General features: G+C 42.1%; 1 pseudogene; it reads right to left on the reverse strand.

Annotated features, from left to right (window-relative positions):
* Positions 1-7,814: 7,814 nt before the first annotated feature.
* On the reverse strand, positions 7,815-10,974 carry LOC143554045 (protein NRT1/ PTR FAMILY 8.1-like; annotated as a pseudogene).
* Between the last annotated feature and the right edge of the window lie 8,311 nt (positions 10,975-19,285).

Raw genomic sequence — 19,285 nt, forward strand, 5'->3', positions numbered from 1 at the left:
AAGAATGTTTGATAAATCTGCCCGCGCTCACAGCTCCACTTCCTGGTGAAATTTTGACATTGTACCTATCAGCAGGAGAGCGCGCCATCGGCGCAGTATTGTTGGTGGATCGCAAGGGAATCCAAACTCCAATATACTATGTGAGTCGGGTGCTGACAGACCCTGAGACGCGCTACTCCATCATGGAAAAGTTAGTTCTGTCACTAACACACGCGTCGCGCAAGCTTCATAGATATTTCAATGGTCATCCTATTGAAGTTCTGACTGGTTACAACATCCAGCAAGTCTTGCGGCGCCCCGCGCTCTCAGGAAGGCTGACAAAATGGGCGCTGGAATTAGGAGAGCACACGATCGCCTATAAGCCACGTCCGGCAATAAAGGGACAAGTCTTAGCTGATTTCATCGCAGAAATCCCCGAAGGTAAAATTGAAGAGGCTCAGCGCGAGGTAGATCCTCCGCGAGCCAATGATGAAGAAAATGTTTAAAGATTATTCACTGACGGAGCTTCAAACAACGAAGGATCTGGCGCAGGCCTCAAACTGGTGGATCCAGAGAATCATGAATATACTTACGCCATCAGGTTGGACTTCAAGAGCACCAACAATGAAGCTGAGTATGAAGCCCTGCTGGCTGGCCTGCGCATCGCGCACAAATTCGGAGTTAAAAAGCTATAGGCCCATGTTGATTCATACTTGGTAGCAGCACAGGTCAATGGCCTTTATGATGCCAAGGAGAACACCATGCCTCTGTATCTAGAGCAGGCGAAAAACTCATCGAGCAATTTGACTTCTTCAGAATCATTCATATTCCGCACAGTGAAAACAAATCTGCCGACGCGCTGAGCAAGATGGCATCAACCAGCTTCGATCACTTTGGCAAAGATGTCAGGGTAGAAGTAATGAGCAACCCGTCGGTGGGAGCGAAGTCTGTCCTGGTAACTCATACAACCCCTTCATCATGGATAACTCCAATAATGGAATTCTTGAAGGAGGGAAAGGTACCGGACGATCGCGCAAAGGCAAGGAAGATAAGACACAAGTCGCAGAATTATGAACTGCTTGATGGTACATTATATCGACGCTCTTATCTTAGACCGCTCATGAAATGCCTAGATGCTGAGGAAGCAAGCTATGTGATCAGAGAGATACACGAAGGAATCTGTGGAATACATGCTGGCCCGCGCATGGTGGTTGCCAAGGCAATGAGCGCAGGTTACTATTGGCCAGGCATGTACTTGGACGCTTTAAAAGAGATCCAAAAATGCAAAGCGTGTCAGAGCTATGCGCCAAACACCATGCGGCCAAAGAACAACTTGATTCCGGTGACCTCCGCATGGCCTTTCCACAAATGGGCAATCGATATTGTGGGTCCCTTACCGCAGGCGCAAGGGCGAGTAAAATTTTTGGTAGTGGCAGTAGACTATTTCACAAAATGGGTTGAAGCCAAGCCACTAGCAAAAATTACAGCCGAGGCGATGAAGCAATTTATCTGGAGCCACATCATATGCCGTTTTGGCTTGCCCATGGAAATTGTGAGCGATAATGGCAAACAATTCACTGACAGAAAGATATCCAGCTGGCTCAAGGAATTGCGCATCAACCAAATCTTCACTTCAGTATACCACCCTCAGGGGAATGGCCAAGTGGAGCGCGCTAACCAAAGCTTGCTAAATGGGCTGAAGAAAAGGTTGGAGGGAGAATCCCATTCTTGGGTCGAAGAGCTACCTAATGTCTTGTGGGCGCACAGGACATTAAGCAAAACCAGCAATGGCGAATCCCCGTTCAGCCTAACCTATGGAACGGAGGCAATGATTCCAGTAGAAATTGGATGCCCATCCCATAGAGTGCTCATGATGAGCAAGATTGATAACGAGCGCGAAAGGAGGTTGGATCTCAACTTACTTGAAGGGCGCAGAGAGGCGGCTATCATCAGTGAAGCCAAATACAAGAAAAAACTGGAAAAATATTACAATCAGCGCGTGAAAGAATGCCACTTCAAGAAAAATGATTTTGTCCTTCGAAACAATGAAGCTAGCCGCGCGATACCCCCGGGAAAAATGTCCCCCAATTGGGAGGGACCTTATCAAGTCTCGGAAGAATTGGGAAAAGGCGCATACGCTTTAAAAGATTTGAATGGAAAGAAGATCCCGCGCGCATGGAACGCGGCACAGCTTAGAAAATGTTTCATGTAAAAAATGTCAAGTTTGTAATCAAGGTTTTTAAGCCATTATGAATAATGATACGCGCTATCTTCTCTCAATGTGGATTCTATTACCTTTTGCATACATGTTTCACACTTCTCTTTATTAATTTTGAGCAATATGACAACATTGTATTGACATCAAAACAAAAAATAAAACGAAGTAAAACATACATGCGCAAGCTTCAAGCTCAAACGCGTTAACGAGTCTTAACTCTAAAACGTCAGGGCCTTAGCCCAATAATATGAGCCTTAGCTCAGGGCCTTAGCCCAATAATGTGAGCCTTAGCTCAAATCACTCACAACATCCATCCTACATGCTGCGCAGCCTGACCATAAAAATACCTAAGCACAACTAAGGCAAAGCACATGCCAAAACATAGATGTTAAGCTCTTAGGTCGAGGTCGCGCATGAAATTGTAATGGATATCAGAGTAACACATACTGACACGTAAAGGCTAAAAAACTCATAGTTCCCTATAATAAATGCGCGATAACGTCGCGCAAAAGAGGAATAATGAAACGCCAAAGCACGTGTCAACATAGTCAGGATATTGCAAAATCACTTAAAATATGACAAGGATTAAGTATAATAATTTACTTGCAACCTTGTTCTTATTTCAACGTGCAAGCATATCTTATATTCAACAAGCAAACATGCAATATAAAGAGATGAATGGGGAATGCGCAAGATGCGAATAAGGGAAAAAACAAAATTTCATTCCAAAGCATTGAAATTTACAAGTTTACAAGATGATGTGATACAAACTACAAATAAAAAAAAACATGAAGGGCTTCTCAAGTCTCCACGTCGACGTCAGCCTCTTCATCGTCCTCATCACCGCCTTCAGCATCTGGCGCAGCCCACTCCTCGTCATCTCCAAACTGACCATAGTCAAGATGTTCGTCCTGAATGGAGTCGCCTTCTATCGCAATAGTGTCAGGAGCGGGTCCTTTGGCCACGCCAGAGACGCTAGCCGAGGCAGCATTCCCCGCGCCATCATCGCCGCCACCAGCCCCGTCGCACTCGTCAAGTAATTTCTTTAGCGCGCCGAGATCGGGCTGGTCAGCAAGCGCGGATATCTGCAAATCATAAGGAAAAATATGAGTACAAAAAGACTTGGAAAATAAGTCAAGGTAATCTCATTAAGGTTAAAATACCTGCCCAAGGATGGGAATGGGAGTATTCAAATACTTCTCCCCCATCTCGGCCATATCCGCGCAGACAACGTCGAGCTGGTAAGGGTAGTCGGATGGGTTCTTCTTCAGTGCGCTATATTCACAACCATCCTTGAACCCTTCAGCTCGACCCACCAAGCGCGAGGCAGCGTTGCAATCCATCACAAGGGTCTGAAACTCGTCTGAATATTTCATCGCGTAAGCGCAACGAGTCATACCCTTTGAGACTAGCCATTGGCGATCCTGCGCGAGGGAAGAAACAGTCGTCTCGAGGGCAGGAATCTGAGAGTTTAACAACTCAACAGTTTCCTTGGTCTGTTTCAGCTCCTCTTTGTCGGACGCTGCTGCCGCCAAGGCTTCTTCCTTTTCCGCTCGCGCAACATCGAGTGCTTCCTGGCTAGACGCTGCCGTCGCCAAGGCTTCATCTTTCTCGGCCGCGCAGCCGCCAGCTCCTTCTTCAGGCGCGCAACCTCACTCTCCAATGATGATTTGTCAGTTATAGACCGGACAAGAGCTTGGTCACGCGCCTCCGCGTCCAGCTCCAAGTCGTGCACTTTACGCGCGTACTTGGCCGCGTCCGCCTCGGCCGCCTGTAGCTTCTCCCGCGCAGCCTGTAGCTCATGCACGCGCTTCACGAAGGCGGCGTTGGCACTTGCTCTGTTCTCGCTGAGCTCTGCTTGGAGTTTCTCAGCTCTCTCTCGAGCATCAGAAAGATTCCAATCAGACACTTTAGCCTCTTGTTTGGCTTCCGCAAGAGCATCACGTACCTTTACGTAATCATAGCGAAGCTCTTGGGAGGCAGCAAAGAAAGCCAACCCAGCAAACAGATGATCGTTGAGCAAGTCCTCGCGAGCGCGGTCCTCCTGAAACCTCCTTTCAGCTGGAGGCATAGAATGAGCCCAGAAGTCCTCACACACACCCATGGACTGAAATGAGCTGTCCTCAGTAATATTCCATCTCGGGCGGTAAATGTGATCGGCTTCCTGCAAACACAAAGTAATAATCTAAGTCATCAAAACACTAATATGGAAGTCCGCGCAGCGGAGCAAAAACGAACCTATACCTGCGGGGATGAAGCAGAAAAGTCAGCGCCAGCCCCACGAGAAGACTGCGCCGCGAAATCTCGTGGCGCTGCAGGGTTGGCGCGGCCGCTGTCGGAGCCTTCAGCTTGAACCTCCTCATCCTCCTCTGAAACAGGCCTTTTCTCCTGCGACCTAGAACCAAAATCAGTCTCGCGAGGAGGGCTGCGCGCAGGAGGAGGTGAGGGAGGTCTCGACGCCGCCAGGTCGGCGCGTAAAACGGCCTCCTGCTCCTTAGTAATCCCGATGAGGGGAGATTCAGCGCTTGCAGGAGCAGGAGCAGAACCACCGGCGCCAGCAGTGCCACCAGCAGCTTGTGCGCCAGCTATGACTCCTATAAAAAATCAACAAAGAGAAATGGTTCATGACTTGATCTAAAAAGAGAAGTCAGAAAATAAAAGTGCATTACATACCTTGGCGCACCGCCGTTCGCGAGTTAAACATCGCCATGAAGTCCATTCTTCCCCTTTTTGGGGGTAAAACAGGGGACTTCGAAGCGACATCCGGCGCAGCCTCGGCACCTTGTTGCGCCTGAGGTTGATCCACCAAGGTCGCCGGCTCTACACACATTTGAGTGAGCAAAGATTCATTAGTAATTCTATCAGAATCGCGCTCATAAAACCATAAAGTATAAAGTATACATGTCGATGAGGAAACGACAGGCGCAGCGCCGCTTCCCTTTTCCGCAGCGCGAAGGGAGGAGGTGGCGGCACCATACCTCGTGTGGACAGGAGGTCTGCCCACATTTTGAGGCAGGGAAGACAAGGAAAACTTGGAGGTAAACTCCTGGGTTTTCTCAAGTCCCCTCGCCTGAGTAGGAGGATCCTAAGCAACAGGGGCAACATCTTTCTTCTGTTTCTTACTGGCCCCTGCGCCAGTTTTCCCCTTAGCTTTACGCTTTAGTTGGGGCACCTCAGCCTCCTCCTCCTCCTCCTCTTCCGCGAGCTCCAACTCGTAGACTGGGGGGGCTTGAAGAGGTATGTACCCGCCTCAACACCGAGCGAGGCGGGTCAACCCACAAGATATAGACAAGAGGCTTGAAATCAAGATATTATGAGGGCACAAAGCCAAAACCTATGCGCATGGCGCATATCACATATGCTCACGCATATCACATATGCTCATGCATCACATGCTCAGGCATCACATATGCTCACGCATCACATATGCTCACGCGTATCACATGCTCACGCATATCACATCTGCGCGTGACGCATATCACACGCTCACGCATATCACATCTGCGCGTGGCGCATCCGCGCGTGGCGCATATCACATGCTTGTGCATATCACATCTGCGCATGAAACATCTGCGCGTGAGAATAAAGAGAAGACCTCGCGCATCCTCAGGATAGGCGCATATCACACATGCACATAATCAACCTCGTCCTTATCCAAATCAGGATAAGGACAACCTTGATTGTGCACGTCAGACAACCTTCCAGAAGGTATCTTTTTAAGGAATAAGAATATGCTGATGTTGACAGCTGCCAATGAAAGGTGGATAACTCAGCAAAACCCATGTGCTACCACGTGATTGCACATGGATCAGGGAATAATCAATGAAAAAGCACCAGGTGTCCCAAGGACACGTGGCGCGAAGCAATAGGAGGAGGCCAAAAAGGCCCTAATTGGGTCTGAGCCCAATCATTGGAAACCCTAGCACTATAAATACCACATCAACTCCACAAGGAGAGGTATGCCCTATTACACAGTATTACACATTATTAAGCAATACATTCCAATTCCTTACCCTCAGATTATTTTCTCCTACAATCTCTTATTCTCACACCGGAGGGTTACCCCAAAGAGGACCCCTCTGTCCCTTTCTGAGGGGTAAGTTTACGGTGCTGTTCATTTTGTAGGTGGAAGAATCTAGATCCCAGAGAACCATCGGTGAAATAGCATAATTACACCCGAGGAAAGTTGATCGTCTACCAGTGAGCCGATCCACGTTTCTTCAGATATTTTTGTAAGTGATGTTTGTATATGTTTGTTGATTTATATTTTTTTTTCTTATTGGCTCCTTTTATATTTCATAGAAACATCCAAACGATTTACAATGAAGTGGCAGGTAAGCGGGCAACAAGCTGCGCCGCAACCCCCTTTTGGATAGCAAACCCAATCCGACTAACAACAAAGTTTTGATTCTTATGGGCTGATACGTTACTATACACAACTTTCTGAACCCTATTCAAAAGGTCCACGGCATCCGGAGCTAAGAAACCAAAAGTGTCAAAGGCGAAGGGGATAAACACGTGTTGATTCTCCAAACAAGCTCTCTCGTGTTTAGCAACCTTGCCTGATGCCACCTTCAATGCTGCCTGGCTTGCTACAAATCCAGTGTCCCTAATCCCAACAAGAGGGGACACTCCTGTGAGGTCGACACAAGCGTGTTTTCCCCCTACCCACCCAAAAACAAGTATATCGGCCGGTCGTAATGTAGATCTTCCTTCTTGAGGATCCGTAAAAAAGTTTACGGGGGCTTCCTTTTTAGCCGAAATTCCGGCTCGTTTAAGAACATCGCATAGAATATCCCTCACCAAATCATGCCTGTACTTAAACCCAGGCAACTCTTTGCAGTGAACCGCATGCTCGCCAAAAGAATCCAAACAAACCTTACGGCAAACTGGGCACGGCTCATCTACCGGAAACAAAGGGATCATTAACCGATACTTCAGGATGGCCCGGTACTCCAAAGCCGACATATGTTGGCCCAATCCTTCAATAGGGAGAACACTTAAGAAATCTTGAGCCGGAGGAGCCCGAAGACACTCAAACACCGCTTTCTGACGAGGGGATAAATCAAACTTCATTTCCAAACTCTTGATGATTCCACTATAAAGCATGTTGGGCTTTAGGGGGGGGGGGGCGGTGTCTTTATTAGAGAAACCGCTAATGTCAAAATCGGGAAGTGAAATGTGCAACCGATCTATCGCACTCCCATAATCGGAGTCAAACCCATCAATACCACAACCTCGAAGAATGTGGTCTTGTAATTCCCAAGATTGTGCCCTCGAGGCCACAAACGCATAAGTAGAAACGTCTGAAGCTGGACATAAACCCAAACCTCCAAAACGAGCCGGAAGTGATGCCAACCTTCATTGAAAATCTCCAAAGAAGGGACCACCACAAACCACGATTTATATTAGTTTACAATATCAACGAACCAACATGATTGAATACAAACTTAATTCATTCTCAACAAACAAACACAAACAAGAATTAAGTCCGTTTTAAGTATCCATTCGGTTCGATTCGATTCGTAGTGATGCTTCTCCATCAATCAAGATCTTTATAAACAACTGCACTACATTCCTACACTAAACACCCAACAATCCTACCTAGTCAAGATCCTCACAAACGACCTGTATGCCACTTTGCAACAACCACGAAAATCACAAGATTTACCAAACTCAAAACACCCAAAAGCCAAAAGAAGTTCTGTAACTGCCCATAATTCAGATTATCCGGTATCCACCCGGGCCCACCGTCCTCAGTAGTAATCTTTATAACAAAACCAACCAATAACGAGCTCGTATAGTTCCCCAATGCAATAGTCATGAGCCGCAGGGCTGACCCCAAACTCTTCATCGAGTCAGGCACTTGCTCGTAAAAGAACTCCATCTGACCCACGAGCGTGAACACCTCTGCACACCCGATAATTAAAAACTGTGGGACCTGCCAGAATATTGAAACAGGCACAGGCTTGAGCTCGTAGCAGTTGTGCCTTTTGACAATATCAACCTAACAACTTCCAAGATACCGGCACATAACATTGAAAATATTGAAATGAAATGCCCGGTTCCGATTCGTTGGAGTTGGGTTAATCCATTTGGGTGACCCGTGATTTTTCGGACTAGTGGGACAATGATCTGGTCGTAGACTGGGACCCAGAATATGACACTAAGGGTGCCAAATGTACCTAGTGATGCTGGTGGGATATTGAAGCTGGTTTTGCCAACTTGAGTGTCCATGAATGAGCCTTGTAAGACGAATAAGTTGTCCATTTGGGCACGTACGCTGCTGAATATTATACCCGTGACCCAGATTGGTAGTAAACGTAGCACGGATTTCAGCTCTTCGATTTGGGTGACTGTGCAAAGTCTCCATGGGTTTACTGACCCGTTTGTGTGGTCCGTTGGCGTCTCTACAGCTGCCTTGTCAAGGAACCTGTAATGAAGTATTAAGATCAGGTTAACACGATTATTGATTTCTTGATAAGATTATGGTAGTAATGAATACCATTGACTACTCATCATTGTAATCAAATGCATGTGGGTTTTTTACTTTTCAATCACAATCTCAACAGGTTTGACTTTAATAGTCAAAATGCACATTCATTTTTTTCTGGAAAAGCAAAGTGTAATAAAAAAGAAAAAATGGGCCAAATAAACAACAAATAACTTGACTCTAAAACTACTGGGTCAAGTAGGTTGACACTTGACAGTAGATATGCACAAAAAAACCAGGTTGAAAGACGAACCCGAACCTAACCTGATTTTTAAACCGGTTTGAGAGAATACTACTTGGACCCTGTAATCGGTTTGAAACCGGTCAAAACCTGGTTTCAAACTAGCCAAACCCGATCCTTCCCCTCTCAAAAACCGGGCTGGAACCCGAACCAGTTTGACTTTATTTAACCCAACCCGCACTGGCTTGGGCCAAAAACCCGACTCCACTACTTGACAATCACCACAAAACAGTTTTTTTCTTTTTTTAGTCACACCTAGCACCCTAAATCTTGTAAGAAAAACAATTCACTAAAAAGTGTTTGGGCCAACCTGAAACCAAACAAGTTATGACCCAAAACAAAAATATCCCGTTTTGACCGGTTACTGACTTACTTACCTGAAGTTCCTTGTATGATTAAGTTTGCGCCTTCTTACACTATTTGACTTAGCACCATCAGTCTCATACAAAAGTGATGCATCTGCTGGCACATTGATTCTTTTCTTTCTAACTGAAGCAACAACCACTTGAAACAAACGGGTCAACGGACTACCCGCAGGCTTATGGTTCCTGTAAAACCACGTACCCGAGAAAAAAGGCAGAATAGCAGAGCAAGTACAAGTATTAGTAGCATAACAAAAACGCGTTCCTCGTCATTAATATGTTTGCTCGCAGCAGAGGTAAAAGATAGATTTTCGAGCCTGAACATATAAGCAACCTTCTATCTGGCCTCTGTACCAGTAGGTGCCTAAATGAAGCGATTAAGCGTCGGGGGCTTTGCTGGCTTGCTGGCTAGCTCGTGACAAAAAAAGTAAATAAAATGAAATATTGCCAACAGAAGACCGTCTGCGACAACAAGACCATCAGCAGCAGATGATTCTTCTAGAGCTACTCAATTAGCTACAGCACCAGGTGCATTTCCCCAAGGGTGCCCTAAAGTTCCTCCACCGAACTGATATTCCTCAATGTCCCGGCTATTCACGGAACGTGAGAAGCAGATGATTAATCATATGCTTCCGGATTTTTCTTTCGACCATATTTCGATTGTTAATACGCCTGTACTTTGATGAGCATATTTTCGCCCAATACGATTCAGTCGATACAGAGTCCACACCCAAGTTCCATAGCCCGCTATCCCGATCATGATTTTCCTACCCCCAGAGGGAAAGGCAAACCACACCCATTGCCATGGCTAAGGCAGGAAGACCAAAGCCCCAAATCCAGCCCACATAATCTTGTACCCAAACAATCAAAGAACGAGCAAGAAGAGTGCCAATATTCATCAACTGATAATACCAGTTAAAAAACGAACTCTTGCTCTTTTTCTCCATCTTATCATTGTCGTCAAATTGATCTGCTCCATACGCAGAGATACAAGCCTTGATTCCTCCACTTGCTAATGCCACCAAGTAAAGTGATGTGAAGCACATTACAGTCTTAACATCTATTGCATCATAAAAGTTGGTTGAAAAGATAGTTGGCATCAGCCAACATGTTGATGCTGATAATGTCAACAGTCCCATCCCCTAAAGTTAAAACATTGTCAAATATTACTTCCAAATCATCAATTTTTGATGGTCAAAATATGGTAAGTGGACTTACAATGGCGTACAACACTGAAGAGGTAGCTATAGTCCAATATTTGCCAATATAGCCATCAGCAAGAAATGCTCCAACCAATGGGGTAATGTAGCATGCAGCGGTCCAATTTGATAAATTTCTTGAGGCAGTCGCGCTGTGCTGGTTGAGTTCACCAGTAAAATACAGTAACAGATTGGAACTCATCCCAAAAAATGCTAATCTTTCAAGACTTGCACTTGCTGCAATAAATGTTACATCATAGAAACTGTTTCAGACTGTCAACATAAATAATTCAAGTGTAACTTGGTTACATGGATGGAAGAGGAGAGGATGCAGGTTGAAGAATGTAAGTACCAATTATGAAGACGCATGCTTTCCAGCTTCCTGTTGTCAACTTGTTAGCTGGATTGTTGAGGTGATCCACCGTTCCATCTTTGGTGTACAAGACACTATCTTCCCCTTTGGTTTCGAGCAAAACATACATGCTCGTTTCATCGTCTGGAGAAGATTATTGAGATAATTATATATATGTCCAGCTACGTATTTCTTTGGTTAAATGTTACGGAACTCCGTTCCTTTGAGATGATTATTTAGAGTTTATAAAGCTTAATATATCAAACTTTAACATGCTCATAGTAATAAATTAAAAAACATAAAAAAATCATAAACCTGTAGACCTCCCTCATCTTGACATCCCAATAAATATGAGTTGAGAAAATTTAAACTAAATTAATTTCAATGCAATGCAATCAATGCAATAATCCATATATATTAAGAATTAGTAATGCACAAGTTGAAGTGAATAAAACCCTAAAGCAAGCATGTATATTAGATAGAGAAACAGAAAATGAAAACATGAAACAAATTAAAGAGTAAGAATTAAAATGAGTAGAGAATGTGCATCTGCAGCAGACATAAAGAAGATAATTACCTAAGACTTAAAATGAATGAGTAATGAGAAAGAGGTGAAATTAAATAGAAACACACACGCAGAGACACGATGAACGTCTGAGGAGGAGGAGAAGGAGAAATTAGAGCCATTAATGGAATGGAGGAAGATGTTGAGTCATGAAATTAATACCAAACACTAGTCTCAACCAACGATAATAGTAAACAGTTTGAACTTTATATAACGTAATTACATTACAGAATCTACATGAATTGAGGTCATTTTGTTTCAACCTTGTCACCTTTCTAACCTATTTTACAAATTCAGATCTTAACTAATTATCATAAACTCTAGTAGCATTTAAAAAATCTTGTGAAATAATAATATTAAATCCATGGATACCGCAGACAGACTTCCTTCATTCCTTCCTTTCTCCTCCCCTCTCACATTTCTTTTTTTAACGGGTTTTGTAAACAGATTTCGAGGCTTCTCTCTCCTCGCCGTATCAGACTCACCCGTCTATGTTCTTACCTCTCTCTCTTTCAAATCGCGTCACCAACATTGGAGATGGTCTATAAATTTTATAAGTATCGATAATATACTTTATTTTATGTATATGTATAGTGTGAAAGTTCGTGATATTACGTTATGTATTTAATAAAAATACAGAGAGAAATATGAAACTTAAAAAAGGGGAAGTTAATAATTTGGGAAAAACGAAATTTTGTTCGATTTGTTAGTAATAATGAATAGTATGACTTGTTCAATTTCCCTTAAATATAATAATTTGTATAAAATTGTTAATTTAGCTTTTCTTTAAGTCAAACAACACCCTCGACATTGATCTCATTTATTATATTTAATGCTAGTTTTGCAGATGGTTCTTGGTCGGTTTGATAAGTCCGACACGACCCAGTTTGGCATATAAACTTTGCCACGTTACTCCTAAAAAGTGTCTTAGTCACTCACTCTATGTAGTTATGCTCTTGCCTTGTAAATTTCATATCACACACATAAGTAAAACTCCACACAATACTTAAAATTATACTTGACTTATAATAAGTAACGGTCTTTCTAACAATACAATGTAAAACGACTTTTTGATTATGTTGGTTTAATTGGTTAGTTATGTTTTCCGAAGATAATTATGTTGTTTTAGTATTTAGAATTCTAATTTTTCTTAAATTTTTAATTTTCTCGATCAAATACTCACCTAATAAAGCCCAAACCCGAAAAAACCATGACAAATTTGGGTCGGGTTTGGGTTAGAATTTAAAAATCTTAAACCCAATCAACTTGAAATTTCAACCCAAAGAACATCCCATTAGCGTGTAATAAAAGTTACACTATTATTAACTATTGAAGGATAGGTCAAATGAATTAAAAGGAAAACCTTATAATAATGATTGAGGCAAAACAGAAGTTTTTTGTATGGATTTTGATAGTCCGTGCCAAATGGTTTTCTCAAAAAACCGAGTTTCTAGTATGGTATTAGGTTTGCATTACTCATTCTTGAAAAAACAAACTGAACCCGTTTAAGCAAACATAATCAAACTCATAAAAACCGAACCAAAGTTTCAACCTCAATCTCATTATTAATAAAAAATTAGGTCCAAAGTTTCACACTTTCATGCAATCATGCCCGAAATTCATTATTTTGGGTCATTTTCGTCTAAAATATTTCAACCATTATTGGCAAAACTTCAAAAACTGAAACGAACATAATTAACGATTGAAACCAAAATTGAACTGTTTTTGAAAACTGAAAATCCCAAAAACCAATCTTTTGGTTTTTGGTTAGGTTTTGAGGACAAAACTGATTAACACCGACCTCTATTTTATTGATATATTTTTTTAAATTGTTAAAAGTTAATAAATGAAAGAACACACTATGGTTGATAACCCAAATAAAATTTTTTTTGGTGATATCTAACATTCAAATAATTAATCTGATTTTGTTTGGACCTTTAGGGGGTTTTCACGGTCCTGTTTTTCAACCAGGCTTGCAACAGTTAAAACAAAATTGAAAGTCGGATCAAATTTAAATGTCTTAATAACCAAAATATATATCAATATATAAGGCTATGTGTAATGGAGGGGCTACAATTTGGGGCGAATTGTGACACGTGGCGCCCAGTTGATGGTGGGTTAATTTGTATATAATTAAGTCCGTTTATTTATTAGTTTTAACTGTTTATTGTGAGAACTTCGATACTTCTTACGTGTTTATTGTATTTCAGGTCATAGACGTTAAAGTACCTAATTTGGACCTGTGCGAGCACGAGATGAAGACCCGGGATGATGTGTGATAGTGTATGATCAAAAGTGGAGGATTTGGGTAAAAGTTGTTTTAGCATATCATTTGTTGAAATCAGAGTATCTTATGCTATGTAGAGAAGCAACGCACATCAGGAAGTTTTAAAGTATGGTTTGCTAAATTAGAGTATCATACTCTAAAGTTAGAGTACCATTTGTTGAGCCAGAGTACCATTTGTTGAAGCTAAAGTATCATATGCTGGACGAAAGTAAAACTACGGGAGTCGCTATTTTAAAACCTATATAAGGATAAATTTAGGGTTGGATAAAGAGACTTCTGGCTGGCAGTTTACAGAGCTACAAGAGGGCGATTCCACCATTCCGATTCTTACCGAGATCACATACATGTTCCATATCATTATAATTGAAGATTTCATGATGTCGATGCTCGGCTAACTTCTCCGAATCATACCCGGGATGTAAAGTTTGTATTATTTTCAGTTTTCTCATGTAACTAAGAACGTTTATGTATAATTGTTTATGGTTAATCTATGATTATTGATGTTTAGTATTTCTGTGTGTTCAATCGGTTTAGGTTTATGTTGATCTGAACGATTAGTTACCAGTTGCCATAATAATTGATCATAGGACTGCTTGATTAGGTTGAATACGATAAAACATATGATTGCCCTTAACTGAGTCACACTGGCAGGGACTATTTGATAACCAGTGCCGTGTGTAAAGCGATTATTGATGTCTAAGGTTTTGTCTAGTTGATCAGTCTGTAGTTAACCGTTAATGATTAATCTGTTAGGTTGCATGAGATTACTGTAAGTTACTTACTTGAAGTCCCGGGTGTGATTTGCTTTTATTAATTGATTGAAACTTGTTCACTTGTTCGTTGCTTAATTCAAAACTAAAACTAATTGCTTGTGTGATCAGCACTAAAATCTGCTACTTCATAATATTATAAATCTGTTACACGATTACATTGACCACATACTCCTGGTGGATACGATACCTTATTTACCCTATCTACTTAGGTTATTTAGGTTTTTGCATGACTCGAACGACGGTTATCAAAATGGCGCCGTTGCCGGGGAGTTAGTGCGCTTAGTGTCTTTCGTATTAATTGATTTTTGTGTTTATTTTAGTTTTAAATTTTAGTTTATAATTTCAATTTTATTTATCTGTATTTTACGCGGGTTGTGTTAGTTGTGCAGATTACAGGTTTATGCACACACGCTATTCGGGCCGACATTCTCCGTTAATTTACGAGCCCAAAATCGAGAGGTTAGCTCGGCAGAACTGAGTACAAAACAGAAACTCAGAAATGAAAGACCAAAACCAGAACCAAAACCAAAACCAAAAAAACAACCAAAATCAAGACCCACTTCCTCAAAATAACGCTTTTCACCCCGAAAACATACCTGACCGACCAGAATTCAATAATCAAGATGACCAAAATCACTCAGCTCGTGTTTCCAGAACCCGAAACCAAAACCCAAGACGAAACCTAAACCTCAACTTTGACCGAGCCGGACCATCCGCTCCAAATAATAACCTCAACCGCCGAGTTCGGATAAATATCGATGATGTTCAACCGAGTATTCCGACAGAAGAGGAAGACGAAGGGGAAAATAATAATGGAAACGAAGGTTTGGAGATCGATAATGCGGTAGACAGATGGGTTAGAAATAATCTGGCATTTGAGCCAGAAAATGAAGGTTTTGAGCAGGAAGATGTGGGTTATGTTAATCGGGATGAAGAGGTAGAAGAGCCGGTTAATCGAAGACGGGCTGAACCAGTTAACAGAAACGGAAGGGGTCGAGACAGGGTGAATCGGTCGGAACGGCCCGAAAGAGTTCTTGGTATTCCGGTTAACCGGGGCGGTTTGGGAGACCCCGGGGGGTTTAGGAGGAATTATACGGCTCCGGTTCACGGTGTTAACAGTCGGTTCAGTGCAGCTATCTCGGACGGAGCATCTCCGTTGGTCCCACAGGAACGAGTGCAGGGACAGCAAACTTTCAAGTTCCGACCATCTTACATTAACATCGTTCCTCATTTCCACGGATTGGCTTCGGAAGACCCGTATTCGCACTTGACCGATTTTTCGGCTATTTGTGGGTCTATTGGTGATGGTACATTTGATCAAGATGAAGTTCGGTTGCGATTATTCCAGTTTTCTCTAAAAGATAAAGCAAAACTCTAGTTTAATTCACTACCGATGCATAGTATCAGAAATTGGGCCGAGATGCAACAAGTTTTTATAAACGAGTTTTATTCACAGTCGAAGACTACCGAAGCCCGTTCCGACATTCGTTACTTTTCACAGTTACCTGGTGAGTTATTTCACGAAGCCTTTACCAGGTATAAAGACATGATCAGGAAATGCCCACATCACCAGATCGAACTGTGGGAACTGGTAAAGTGCTTTGTTGATGGGTTGACATACGAGGACCGAAAGCATCTTAAGGCCTCGTGTAATGGTCTGTTGCTGAATCAGCCTGAGGAAGATGATTGGGATTTTTTAGAATTTATGTGCGAAGATTCCAAGGCAGAAGCAACAACTGAAAGAAGAAGACGTGGTAATTCTTCCAGGTCAATTAAGTCAGTCACGAGTGAATCCGAAAGAATTGCTGAGTTAGAACGTGAACTGGCTGGATATAGAAAGGGTAAGAAGAAAGAAGTCAGGAAAGTTGGTGTTAAATTCCCGGTTTGTGAAGATTGTGGTGAACTCGGGCATAAGGCAGAAAATTGTCCCGAGTACTATGATGATGTTGAGGATGACACCGAGAAAGTTAATTATACTTACGGGAATTCCAAAGGCCAAGGGTTCAATTCGAACACATATCACCCGGGCCTGAGGAATCACCCGAACTTTCGTTACGGGAACGCGTCTTCTCAGTTGAACCCGAACTTTCAGGGATCGAGCCAGAACAGATCGCAGGGTAATTACCGCCAGAGCGGTTATCAGCAGGGTTCGAGTAATCAGAATCAGGGGTATAACAGAGACGGTAACTGGGGCGGAAATTCTTCGGGTAATCAGTATCAATAGAAAGGGTTCTCGGGAAATTCTGATGAGTCGGTGCACTCAAAGTTGGATGCGTTGTTGAAAGTCATGACTGATCATAAAACCGAGAAGAAGCAACAGCTCGAGTTACGGGATAAGTCGTCAGAGGCAATGATGAAGCAGATCGGTCAGCTCGCTTCATATGTGGCAAAGTTACAGAAGAACACGAGCCAACTCCCGAGCGATACCACAGTCAACCCGAACCATTACTGCTCAAGCTCCAAGAAGGGAAACAATGTGCACATCAACGCTGTAAGTCTTTTACCTCATTTTGAAATTTCTGTTGTTGAAGTTGATTCACCACCACAGTTTGTTAAGGAGGGGTGGTGGAAGATGCTAGTGATGAGAGTGATTGTGTTGGTCAAAATGAAACGATTTTCCAAAATAGCTCAAAATTAAAAGAAAATGAAACATCTTTTTGTGAAAATAGTTTTTGTGATAAATGTTTTAATGAAAAATTGACCATCACAAGGGATGAAGGGGTGGAGAATAATACCACCTCAAGTAAACTCCAAGACCCGGGAGTGCCGCTTTTATCAATTCAAATTGAGAAATTTAAAACTGATCGGGCACTTCTAGATCTTGGAGCATGTGTTAGTATCATGCCTGGTAGTTTATATGATCAGTTTGAATTTGGCCCGTTAGAAAGGGTAAACACCACCGTGGTGTTGGCGGACCAAACTCATACACTTCCCCGGGGCATGGTGACTAATGTAATGGTTCAGGTGGATGAATTTTTCTACCCAGTTGACTTTCTTGTACTTGACTATGCTAAACGTGTGAATAATACACAACCGCAAGTCATATTGGGTAGGCCATTCCTTGCCACAACACATGCGGTAATTGATTGTGCTAAGGGAGTTTTGGGAATTAAGTGTGGAGACCGTGATAAACGGTTATTATTGTTTGAAAATTCTATTAACCCTCTTGTTGACAAGTGTGTATCCTTGGATAAGGATCACACAAAAGAGGAATGTTTTGTGATTGACAGGATATATAAGAAGGATTTGAGAAACAACAGAGTGAGAATGTGGAAAGGAAAGGTAGCCGACCAAGGAAGAAGAAAGTGAGACATCCACCCAACCAAATTGATCGAGAGTGGAGATTGAGGATGTTTGGGCCAGATCCTGGCCTATCGGAAGGCTGGCAACAAATGCTTGAAGAAAAGTGTGCTTATAATGATAAGGTTGCACGGGAGCGGGCCAGACGCCCACCTTGAATGGCATACAAGTTTTAAAAGGGTGGTAATTGTACATTTTGTATATTTTTAGTTTGCATTTTTTTATATTACTAATTGTATTTCAAGCGTACCATCATAGCAAAAGCTAAGTGTGGGGATACCGCACCACGAAAAAATAAGGTTTCAGTTAAGCGACCCGGAGTGCTTTCATGTTCATTTTGCTGTGGTTAATCCAGGTACGTGTATATTTTGTTGTAATCGAACTTTGTGGGTGTAGTTCACTATAAACCCTCACGAGACCCCACTCGTCCTCCCGGGCTACCGGGGGGTTTACAAGGCTTGTTGCATACGCTAAATGCAATCGTGATTCCTAAGAAAGTGAGTTAGGTTTTTAAACGTTTTTAACTAATTTAATACAATTTATTATGAAACGAATTAATTTGGCTCGGTAATTGTTTTAATAAATTTAACAAATATTCATTTTCATAACTCTTAAAAGACCTATGTCTTACACTTGTGAGAAGCTTGCTTCTACACGTCTTGAGATTTTGCAGGTTTGATTGTCAATTTGGTAATTGGATGAGACGAGAGTATACGAGTGTTATGAGAGTTCACTAGCCGACTGGTCCTTCTCCGGTCACGTTGATATCAGGTGATTTCAGTTTTATAATTTATTTTTGTTTTTATTGCTTTAGACGTTAAAAGTGTGATTGTATAATTGTTAGTAGAACCGCCACACATGAGCCCCGAAATTTTAAAATTGCTTAATAGTCAAAAAGTCAATTTCAACCCCGTCCCTCAAATATTCATTAATTGTTTTATCATTTTAAACTTTGAGGACAATGTTAAGTGTTCTTACATTGAGGACAATGTAAACCTCAAGTGTGGGGATGGGGGAAATTTGAAAAATTTTTAGCTCGATAGTACCTCGAAGAGTGTTCAGAAACCAAAGTTGTTAACTGTTAATTATTGCCATTAATGCCAAGTTATAGGTTTCTGGTCATGGTTGGTTTTTCAGCTTCTCGATAGTCTTACTCACAGATGTTTTCAAAAAGAGAAGTTGAAAATGGGGTCGTGTAGGCGGGGATAACGAGTCAAGGGGACGGGTATACATGTTTCATATCGGTAGCCGATTATTCCAGACATATTGTGAGATGGACCCTATACTTAATACACATATTATATAATAGATATAAAACATGTCTTACACCATTGATTGAGGGAAACCAGTATGTTTTACAGAGTTAGAACTTGCTTGTCACATGCTTATCAAGATCTTAATACCGCCACCTGTATGGAGATTAGGACTTTAGAAAACCTTTACATACACTTTTCCTCCACTAAATAAATTTCCTTATCCGACCCCCTAGGAGCCCATTTGGACCTCATTCCTGTTT

The sequence above is a fragment of the Bidens hawaiensis genome, unplaced genomic scaffold, assembly GCF_021521415.1.
Source record: "Bidens hawaiensis isolate Kalapana, Puna unplaced genomic scaffold, B.hawaiensis_p1.1 tig00017485_1, whole genome shotgun sequence".
NCBI classification, from domain to species: Eukaryota; Viridiplantae; Streptophyta; class Magnoliopsida; order Asterales; family Asteraceae; genus Bidens; species Bidens hawaiensis.